The 11384-nt window shown below is 54.9% G+C and overlaps 1 protein-coding gene across 2 annotated transcripts in view; it reads left to right on the forward strand.

Moving 5' to 3' along the window:
• The window catches only part of CRY2 (cryptochrome circadian regulator 2), a 31556-nt gene extending 22299 nt beyond the window's left edge, over nt 1-9257 (forward strand). Inside the window, exon 11 of one of the 2 annotated variants that reach the window (XR_006885801.1) lies at nt 6975-9257. The gene's annotated coding sequence lies outside the window, so the exon portion shown is untranslated. The remainder of the gene's footprint in view (nt 1-6974) is intronic. The other variant, XM_046643805.1, reaches the window with a different exon arrangement.
• The last annotated feature ends 2127 nt before the right edge of the window (nt 9258-11384 follow it).

The raw sequence follows: 11384 nt of genomic DNA on the forward strand, positions 1-11384 counted from the left end.
CTGTGTTCTGCAGGCAGGCCGGCGGGGGGCAGCACTCCCCTTCCGAAGACAGGCAGAGGCCCAGTGGCGGCTCCCTTGGCCCAGCCCCACCAAGGACCAGCCAACCTGCTCCCGTCACCTCTGCCTCTTACAGCCACTGCTCCATTCTCACCTCTCTTGTGGCTTCAACTCCGCGCTTCCCCAACAGCACTCATCTTTCGTGGAAGCCCCTTTGAATGTTGTTAAGAAAAAAAAAAAGCCTGGCTCCCCCCTCCCCGGGGCAGGAAGGGCCTTTGCTGGGAAAATGTAAATTACGTCCTCTTGGAATCTTCCTCTCAGGCTGTTCCTTCTGTGCCATATCTGCATCATTAGATTGGAGGGTGATTTTCTCCATGGAGCCGACTGATTCTTTCTTCCGAGCCCTTCCACTTCCGGGCCCAGCGGGGCCATCTGGTGGGAGTGTCTAGGCTGGAATGCCCGATGAGACAGTGACTGTTTGGTGCTTGCGCCCAATACCCTGCTAGGCTCTTTGTCTAGACGTGCTGATGGACAGGTTGGTGCTATCTTGTCCTCGGAGCCCCGGGAAGCTTAGATGCTACTCTCTTAGCCATCTCTGTGCTCCGTGATGCTAAGCAAAGTTCTTTCCGTCTTACAAATCTGGAACTTGCCATGCTGGTACTCGGAATTTCAGGTGAAAGGACCAAAGAACCAGAGAGGTTAAATGTGTGGCTCAAGGTTGCTCAGGAAGCTTATGGCATCCAATTCAGCATGAAATTGTTGCCCGCCGGGGTGTGAGGAAAGGGAGCATGTGACGTATGACATGTCATATGATGCCATCCACAGCGAGTTCACAGTCTGCTTAGAAAAAGAAGACAACCTGTAACTCCTAGACAGATGATACGGACCCTGCCAGCTTGTCACAGGCTGCTGTTGGTGGGCTGGGGCAATCAGGGACTATAACCCAGAAGTTCACACTAGGGGGCCTCAAAGGGTAATTGCATTTAGGCAGCAAGAAGGGCATTTCAGACAAGAGAAACAGTTTAACGATTAAGTGATCTCGTCAAGTAACTGCTCTGAGACTCAGTTTCCTCCCCTATGAGTTAGGTGGTGGTTGCAAAGATTCAATGATTAAATACACGTGAGTTAGGAATGTGTGGGGCTGCTGAGAGTAGAACCCTGACCACTGTGGCTAAAACAAACGGGTTTATTTTTCTTACCTAACGAGAGGCCCAGAGCTGGGTGTTGCTGGTTTTGGTTTGGTGGCTCAACGATGTCAAAGCCAGTTTTTCTGAGATTCTCTCGCTTCGTGTCTCAGGGTGGCTGCCATAGCTTCAGGCATCAATTCATCATTCAAAGCAGGAAAGAGAAGGAATGGCAGAGACAGCTGTACTCGTTCATTCAGTAAACACATCAGGTGTTCACAGTTTGCCAGACACTGTTGTAGGCATTGGGATATGGCTGTGAACAAGACGGACAGAGTCTCTTCCCTCTTGGGTGCATCTTTGTGGGAAGAGACAGACAATAAACAAATAAATGGATCTATGATATGTCAAGAGGCCCTAAATGGGATGATGGAAAACTAAAATTGGGTGAGAAGATAGAAAGTGCAGGTTGGGGCACGGTGGAGGCTGCAGTTTTATAAGATAAGGGCTGTCAGGAGAGGCCTCTCTTCCTTTTTAGTAAGAAAATAAAAGCTTTCCCTGAATAGCCCTCCCCCACCTTTTCATGTTGGGCTCATGAGCAGAACCTTGTCCGTCTCAAAGCCACCCCCAAGGTATGAAACGGGATTGTCAGGATTGCCTTAGACCATTGGCTTTAGAAGTTGACTGAGCAGCAGAACCCCAGAGGATTCGTTCAGCCACAGGCGGCCAGGCCCCACTCCCGGGGTTTCTGATTCAATAGGTCTGGGGTGGGACCTGAGAATCTGCATTTCTGACGAGTTCCCAGCTGTTGCTGCTGCTGCTGTTCCTGGACTGCGTGTGCTTAGAGAATTGTGATTAGACCAGTCATGAGCCGTTGTCTGGGCCAGGCCCGGGGCCCCTGAATAAGGCCTCGGTTCTGTTAGCTAGGAAGTGTGGATACCGGTAGACAGCTAACGGGTCTGCCTCATACGCAGGACACTTAGCCCAGTGCCTGGCTCATAAGTTCACAAGTACCCAGTAAATGGCAGCTATTATTATTAGTATTATTACAGATACTGTTATCATTAGGATTTTAGAAGTTTGTAAGGTTACAGTTGGTCTGATCGTGGAGGCTCTTAAATATCAGGCAGATGAGTGCTTAGTGTACTCGGGGAGCTAAGGAGCATTTTGGGACAGGAGGGTGAAGTGATCACACTGGCATTTGGGGAAGGTTAACCAGGCACTGGGCGGGACCTGCAGATGAATGGCGGAGGGGAGAGAGCCAGCCCGGAGGCCGGGGCAGGGAGTCCAAGTGGACAGGGGTGCAGCATCAGCACCTGTCTCTTGCCATGTGGTCCAGGAAAACGTCCATCAGCCTATGGGCATCTTAAGGACCAATTCTCAAGGTTTACTGTGCCTTTAATCATGGCTGATTGGGCCGTTAGGCCAGGCTGACTGCATGGTAGGAAGTGGGGGCCAGGGGGTCAGAGGAGTTGGGCAGGTGCAGACAGCCCCCCAAGACAGACTGGGGAGGAACAGCCGTGTTCTTTGCGAGCCCTGAGAAGAAAGAGTGCCCTGTGCTTCACTGTCTGCTGGTGGTAGCTCCTGGGCCTAAAGATGTTCAGCATCCTCATCTGTGGACCAGGGAATAACAGCATCTTGTCAGCTGCCCTACCCATCGAGCATACATGTCAGGGAGAGAAAATGCAAACTATGTGAAAAGCCTTTGAACAAGTCAAAGGCACACACGGATGAAATCACGTCCCTGCCCGGCCCACGCTTCTCAGGGTGTCTCTGACTGTGTTACCGTTCCCGGCACCTTGGGCTAGGCGGACCCCAGAGCTGTGGCCGCGTGGCCTATGTTGACATGGTACCGTATTGAGAGGCAGGAGAGGAGACGGGGCCCGCCGGTCTTAGTTGTGTGGCTTGGGGCTGGATACCTAACCATTCTGGGACGCTTGAGCTGCAAGCTGAGACTCATCGTTCTTTTCCAGCCTGAAGGCTCCATCCTGGACCTTCGGAGGCCCCGTTTAGCTCTGAGCTCCATAGTTCTGTGGTTCTGTTATTTCTAAGGCCCCAGCCTGTGGCAGCTCACAGGGCAGACGGTGACTCTCAGTTTGGACTGATCTTGTGGGAGAACCCGCCCTGGTATCAGTAGGTACCGTGTTCACCTCAAACCCACACCAGCGTCTGTCCCGCCTTTGGTTTTATTGTACGATGCTCACTAAACTGGAAAACAAGCCAGCCCCCAAACAGCTCTCGTTTCAGCTGCTTCCCCGTAATCCCCAAAGCCGCTGACTGCTCAGGATTCCATTAGCTCCGAATTGTGCACAGATTTTTCTCATTGGTCCAATTATTTCACCACAGGAGGATCAGCTCACGTGGCCCAGCTGCCCTTGCTCTGGTACACAGTGGTGTCGAGAGAAGCCCCATTGAACACAGGGTTCACGGCCAAGGAGCCATCTCCCCTCCCCGCGCACTTCCCCCGAGCGTGGTGAGCCCGGGCTTCGCTGGGGAAAGCCTGATCCTGGAATCTCTTCACCGTTCTTTTGACACGTGTTTAGCGTATGTCCCTCCGTGCAGGACACACTGTCCGTGAAGGGCCCTGGGCAGTCTGTAAATGCTCCACAGGGGAAGTAGAGGCAGTGAGGGGTTCTGAAAAGTGCCCGGCCTTACGCTCAGACCCGTGTCCCCTCCCAGCCCTGCCACCACTGCCTGGGAGACCTCGCACAAGCCACCTCGTCTCTCTGGGTCTCAGTTTCTGACCTGGAAATGAGAAGTTGGGGCTTGGTGTCCCCTTGCCCTTTCCGTGGCCCTCGCTGAGCAGCGTCCCCTCCCTTTGCTGCAAGGTTTGTGTGGCGCAGGGAGGGTACGGGTGTGATGGACGTGAGGAGTTGGCCTGAGCTGGGAGCTCAGCCTGGTACCCCGTCCAGGCCCAGCTGCGTCACCGTACTTGCTGCTCCTAACTTGGGCGCTGTGTCTCCCCCACTGTGGTGGGGAGAGGACGACATCTAAGGCTCCATTACAGGCTCCAAACAGGTTTCCTCTAGACCCTGAGCTGTTGAGGTCTCCTGTGCGGCAGCAGCTCCCGCATGCGTGTTCTCCATGCGCCCTCCAGGGCTGGGATTGGGGCTGGGCTCCAGATCAGGGCTTCTTGTTAGCATCTGCAGGATGGGAGGGGTGTGAGGGCACAGGCACCAGGGGCTATCCTAGCTAACACTGGGTACACCGAGGGAGGCAGTTACGAAGGGATTGTGTGTTCCAGCTGCTTCTGTGTTTCTCGGATTAACGACAGGTTGAAAGAGTTGCACAACCGGGAGACTGATTTTTCTGTGCGTGTTTTTTGTGAGTTGATTTTTCCCTTGGAGCGTCGTTCCTCCCTTTCCCTTCGTGCTGCTGTCATCGTTTTCCTGCACGGCCTCCTTTGATCCTTCCTGCCCCCTTTTTCTGCAGACTTGTGCCCAAGCTTGAAAACAAGAGCCTGGGGACCATGCAGTTATCTGCTGATCAAGCAGCTTGAGGAACTAGTTGAATAGGCCTTTGACTAGCTTGGTAGACAAGGACAGGCTGGGTCTTCTAAACCTTGGTTTTCTGTTTGCCTTTTTGAATGCATCAGAGACGGTTTGGGGTCACTGGGGCTTATCTGAGGCCAGGACACTTCCCCCTCCCATCTTGAGCTGGCCCGCGGCTAAATCGTGTGTCAGCATGCGTCTCAACTGCTGCCAGTATAGCATCTGACCCGCCTCACCCCTTGTCTTCCGAGTGGAGGCCGTGCTTCCCAGCCCCTGTTGGATTACCCGTGCTTGGGAGAGTCTGACGGGATGGAGCCTCTCCCCAGAAGATGGCACCTGTTCCCACGCACGGAAAAGCGTGCTCAGCCCTTCAGGGTCTTCGTGGACTGCCCCTTAAGCCCATGCTTGGACCCCCTAAAGCTCCAGGGCCCCCAGACTAAGAGTCTTGTTCTGAGGAATTTTCAAGCCCTCTTATCTCCTGGCGCCTGAAGGTGGAGAAAACACTGGAAGCCAAAGCGTCGGCAGGAGGGCCCGTGTGGCAACCTCTCCAGGCCTGGAATGTCCAGTTTCAGGAGACTGTCTGCTCTTCGGCTCAACAGGAAGGTCTGGAGAGAGACCTGTGTCTAAAACAGCACAGCCACCTTGTTTCAGCAAACACGCACACTTTAGTCGCAAATGTATTTATTTGTAGTGAAAACATATGGTTAGGTTATTATAGTACAAGCTGAAAGGGAGACGTGGTTGGACATAATACGCGTTGTAAAGAATGAGGTACTGACCCAGGCGGGAGCCCACTCCTATGGTTGCCCTTTATTTTACCCAGCTTCTAGATAAACGGATCTAGGTAAAATCTTCTTCGGATTTAACATTTGTCTTAAAAGGGCGGTATGTGTCAGAAGACTGGTTTTGAATCCTTCTCTCTAGTGTCTTTGACTCTTGAGAGCATTTCATTTTTTATTAACATCTGAACTTCCGTTTGTGTCACTCAGATATTAGTCATGCCACCTTGTTGACTTTCTTTTCACATCCTCTAGAAGTCTTAATGAGCAATTCTATAATACAGAGATTACTTCGTGGTAAAAATACAGGTTTGGAAGCAGACTGCCCCAGCTTTCCCTGCCTGGCTCTCCCACTTCTGGATGCCATAGTCTCGGGCAACTCATCCTCTCTGGCTCCAGTTTTCTTGTCTGTAAAAACGGAGGCTGTGCCTTCAGGGGTGAGGGGACCGCAAGCTGTGTTTGTTGCCAGAGCCGCCATAACGAAGTGCCACAGACTGGGTGACTCGGAAATTTATTTTCTCACGGTTCTGGAGGCTGGAAGTCTGAGACCAAGGTGTCGGCAGGGCTGGTTTCCTCTGAGGCCTCTCTCCCTGGCTTGCAGACGGCTGCCATCTCCCTGCGTCTCCCCGTGGCCTTCCCTCTGTGCGCGTCTGTGCCCTCAGCTCTCTTTGTAAGGCCACCAGTCATATGGAATTAGGGCTCACTCTATAATCACCTCATTTTACTGTAATTACCTCTTTAAAGACCCTGTCTCCAAAAGCAGTCACGTTCTGGGGCACTGGGGCTTCACTGTAAGAATTTTGAGGGGAGACAATTCACCGATAACACAAGTGGACAGTGTCTGAGCCACAGCAGGCTCAGGAAGCCGTGTTATTCTTATGGGCCTCAGCAGCACCGAAACTGTATGAACTTGTAAGGGAACCCTGCTTGTCTCTGTACACCCTCAGACACACTAGACGTATTTCACCAGGCAGCCCAGCACTATGACGGGCTTGAGGCCATCTCTTCCTCTGCCCCGGATTCAGGCTCTTATAAATCTTTAAAGTGAGTCATCTTTGTGTCTCCTGTCTCCCCCGCCATCTTCTAGCACTGTGCCAGAGTTCTTTTGTCTATATGTGGAAATGTGCTCACCTGCTGATTCCAAACTCAGTCATTGCCCTCATCCTCAAAATTACTCGTCCTAGCTGGCTTCTCTTGCATTTTTTTCTGATTCTCCATCTCTGGCAGCAGCTGCTGTGCCTTGAGTCAGAAACTGCCCTTGTCATATCTGAGCAAGTGTCCCCCGTGGCCTCACGTGAGTCTCACACAGCCATCTCCTCCTGGGCTGCCCCTGGCCCTGGAGCAGAGGAGGCCCAAGGCGTCTGCAGGGGAGCTTGCACTCAGGGGCAGTGTGCAGGCACCCACTGGCATCCTGGCAACAGCCTTGTCCCCAGGTGTTGTGGCCCATGTGGCACGGTTCCCTCTTCAGGCTCTTCCCAGTTCCCGGTCCGAGCGTCCCCGGAGAAGCAGCCAGAGGAGCTTGTGTCCCCGGGCAGCTGAGCAGCCTCCTGAATGTTCCTTTCTGTACTGTTTTTTTCTTCCAGCTGTGGTGCCGTGGCTCTGCGAGCAAAGCCTGGGTGCCCGAGCAGCCGCGTGGCAGCAGAGTGCAGCCTGCAGAGAAGCCGATCGCCATCACGACAGAGAGGGAGCAAACATGTGTGTGTGTGTGTGCGCGTGTGCAGGGGGAGGGATGGTGTGCCTGTTTGCGTGTGCATGCGTCTGTTACACTCTTGTGATTCTGAGCGCTGCCCGGGCCGGAGGAGTCCCTGTAGCAGCTCACCTCAGCCTCCAGACACCAGGCCGGAGGTCATGGCAGTGACTTTCAGCCAAGACCTGTCTGCAAGCCAGCCGCCCTGTCTGGATGGAAGAGGGGCGGGACCCTGGCTGGGAGTCTGCCATCTGCCCCCACTCGCTCCCTCTTCACATGGGACTGAGGGCAGCAGGGCAGCGTTTCTGACTTGTCCAGAGCGTGGCACTCTAGAGGCGGCCGGAGCCCTGCTGGGCTCCTGCTTTATGACCCTGGAGGCTGGAGTGGACCAGTGCTGTTCAGACATGGCCACCTGGCCTGGCTTCTTTCTTATTTTAAAATCCCCAGCCACGGGGTCCTCCAGACCCCTCCTCAGGCATCTGGGACTGAGCACAAGGCTGTAGACAGGTCTGAAACTTTCCACCATCCTACGGAAGTACACCAGGTGCCTGAGCGATGTGCTGTGCGCACGGTACTATAGATGGTGGCCCAGAAAGTGCGTCCACGTTTTGGGGGCTGCAAGCCTAAGGGTAGGAATAGAATCCCAGCTCTCACTGTCCTTCCTCAGAAGCTGAGAGCCAGCCTCAGAGCAGACCGTGGCGAGTCGGTGCCTCCCCCACGAGGAGGCCAGGTTCCTGGCGGTAGAAAGCCCCGGCTGCTCTAGCCACAGTCCAGGGCACCAGAGGTCTGCCACTGAGGTCAGCTGACACCCAGCCAGGGAAGCCATTTTAGTCTGTTCTGTAGGCTTCCAGGCCCTGCCCGGAACTGGTCAGCATCCAAGCTGCCACGTCAGCTCTCCCAGGAGCTGGACGCCAAGTACCCAGGCAGGTGAACTCGGGTGGGGACTGCCAGGGCCAGTTGGGAAAGGTCCAAATCGAGATCCCACCCAGCGCACCAGCCCTTCCAGAAGCCGCAGGTGGGAGGTTTGACCCAGAGAAGCCAAGGCCTTGCATTCCAGGAGTCGCCTGTGCCTCCCAACATCCCCTCCCACGGCTGAAGGCCTGTGTTGAGAAATGCGTACTGAAAGGAGGACTGTGTCGTCAGCTGGAGCAAGTCTTCCTTCCACGCTGTGGCCTGCACTTGAGCCACCGTGTGTGTGTGTGTGTGTGTGTGTGTGTGTGTGTGTGTGTGTGTGCACGTAGCTGAGAGGCTAATTCCTCTTCGGATTTTGTCCTCACGTGTAACATTAAGCTGGCCTCTGGGCCTTCTTTTCTCTACCTCCCCTGTGACCTTTCCTAGCCTCATAGCTGTTAACTCCCTTCGCCCCAGCCCTGTCCCTCACTGTCCTCTGTCCTCGGACCAGAACCCGGGGCAGGCCCCTGTCTCCTGCATCTGTGCAGCACGTTGACAGGCTTCCTCCTGAGAGGTCCTCAGGTTTTCTCAGCCAGAGAGCTGCCTTTAGAGTCTGACTGTATGTATGTCACCCTCGCTAGAAATGTCCCGTGATCACGTGGGGGAGCAGGGCCCAGGTGATGGTGTGTATTCACAGTATTGGGTTGGGCGTTTCCCCATTCCCTTAGCCCCAGCCAGGAGGAAAGAGACTCGGGGGCTGTTGCTGGAAGAGGCGTAGAGGGAGCCTGGGAGAGCTGGTCTGAGAGTCAGAAGGCCGGAGAGCTTAGGACGAGAGTCACTATTTATTTAGCAGCACCTTCCTATATCAGGATGACTCCCTTTCCCTGCCTGTCAGATGATGGCTCTCTTCCCTAAGGTGAAACTTGGCACGACCACCTCCCCCGACTTGTGCACCATCCCTGGCATGCTGGCCTATTCCCAAGGGAATGGAGCCGTCCACTCCCAGAGCTGGGAGGGACCACGTGAGGAAAGGGTGCATCCAGTGGCCTGGAGCTCCACGATGGCTTCGGGCCTCCCCTCTCCTGGCCCAGGTAACCCTGGGGACTGCTGCAGAGCATTGCCTCAAAACCCCACCCAAGGGCCAGCATGGGGGAGAGGTGGTCGCAGGTAAAATGCACTTTATATGGAGATTTTCGATTGCTGGGAAGGTGTGTTTCTCCCACAGTTTGTGACTAGTCACTTGTTTCATAAACGTCTCACTCTGTTTAAGCAAAGCTGTGCTGTGGTCAATCTTGTGGGAGGTCTGGGAACCGTGAGTCAGGAAGGCCGAGCCAGAGTAAGCCTTAGGCCAGACCGCCTTGGTTCTGCTGCACCCAGGAGCCTCTCACCCTTCCTTGGAGGTGACGGAAGGAGTGGAGTGGGAGATGGATGAAGGGGAGCCTCCTAGGTGAGCGGCCAGAGCAGACTAATGACAGCTCCAGAGCTTGGTGAGAGTTAGGAGTCCGTCGGCCAGAGTGGTACACAGCACTCGGGCCCCAGGAGAGGCTCCTGATGGCTGTCCTGCAGTGACGCAGCCTCGCCACCCCCTTAGAGCCCCCAGGCTGGGCATCAGTGGTAGGGCCCTCTCCAGGCCCTCAATCCATCCTTTACCTCAACTCGCTCACTTAAGCCGCAGCTGTGTGTGCGTGGAGGGGATGCAAGCCCCCAGCTCTGGTCAGTGGTCGAGCTCTGCCCGCAGCCGAGCCCAGGGCCTGTGTGCTGGCTTTGTCTCATGCCATCTGGCCAGAGTGTGGCCCCTCTCTGTGCAGTGTGCGTGGGCTTTCCTGCGGGACCCCTGGAGATGAGAGCCTTGTTAGTCCATACCCCGACTTCCTGTGGGAAGAATATCACCAGCTGCCCTGCACAGAGTGAGGAAGGGGAGAAGGAGGGGCTTGACCCTGGGACTCGGCTCATTTTTGGCTCTGCTTTGAAGCTCCTGCTGGCCCCCTTCCCACCAAGACCTGGGCCTCCCGTCCCCTGGCTTCTAAGTGGTTTCGGCTTGGGCTTGGAGCTAAGATTTGTTCTTGAGCAAAAGGTTCTGGAAGATAGAGTTGTCCTCCACACACACTCCTGACCTGGGGATGCTCCCTAGTTGAGGCAAGCACACATTCTCAGGAACAATTATTCGCCGCTATGACAAGACTGCTTTCCTGGGAGGAAAGCGGACCCCATAGCAGCAGATGGTTGCTGTTGGGCCTAGTGGAAGGAGCCTGGGCCAAGATGGCAGGGATGGTCAAGTGGCCGCCCCTCTGGGCTCAGGGGCAGGGAAAAGAGAGGCAGCCAGGGCCTTGGGCTCCAGGTGCTGGGGTGTTCTCGGGCCTGGGCCGGGGGACTGGTGACTGCAGGACAGGCGCCTGCAGCTGCTTTCTGGGTGCCACGTTGAAGGGAAAGGGAGCTGGCGTGACCAGTTGGCAGTCCAGCTTTGCAAATACTGTTCTACCAGCTGTGCAACAGTTTGCCAAGCCTCTTCAGAGAGCAGTGAAGGACAGAACCTCTGCGGTTCTCTCAGGTGGCCAGAGAAGCCAGTGAGGTGTGGCCAGAGGCTCTGTGTCACCAAAGCCAGGGCCCTAGCCTTGGCCAGAAGCCTGAATGTCCAGTAGTCCACACTCTGAAAGAACTCACAAGCTTAACCCTCTGAGGGGAGAGAAGGCCTGGAGGAAACCACAGTCCAAACCTAGCAGGGGTAGAGGCCCTGGAGGAGACAGAAAAACCACCCAAAGAATCCCCAGAAGTCAACTGTGGGGGCAGGAGGAAAGGCCCCAAGTCTTAGAAGGTGAGAAGCCAGCTATGGGGTGTCTGTGGGTGCAAAAGAGGGGTGCTCTGCAGGAAATGGAATTGAGGTGATGAGGGAGAAATCTGGGAAAGTCCTGACATGAGGGAGAAGCTAAAAGAAGCCAAGAGGGGCTCAGTTCAGTAGTAGCTGTTTGGGGCCGAAGGGGCTAGGGTCAGTCTTTAGAGAGGAGACCCTCTAGGGAGAGTCCTTGGAAGGGTCCCCTCAAGGTAAGGGGACAAGATGGGGTGAGACCTGGATCCCAACAGGAAGCGAGGTATTCCCGGCCTCCAATGACAACTCATTTGTATTACCTTTCATCCTCACAACAACTGTGAGAGGGACCATTATTGTCCCCATTTCACAGATGAGAAAACCGACCTTAGGACTGTGAAGTCATTAATGCAAGGCCACACCACCTATCCATTTGGGGAGCCAGGTTGTCACTTCATACCACCTGACTCCAAATCCGTCTGCTCTAAGAGCCGGCTCCCGACACCCTCTCGCCTTCCTCCAATGATCCTCCTTTCCTGTCGGCCTTCTTTGTCTGCTGCGGGGGGCCAACCAGACCCCTGGGGATCGGCGTCCCGCCAGTAGTTACCTGAC

The sequence above is a fragment of the Equus quagga genome, chromosome 17 (assembly GCF_021613505.1).
Source record: "Equus quagga isolate Etosha38 chromosome 17, UCLA_HA_Equagga_1.0, whole genome shotgun sequence".
Classification (NCBI taxonomy): domain Eukaryota; kingdom Metazoa; phylum Chordata; class Mammalia; order Perissodactyla; family Equidae; genus Equus; species Equus quagga.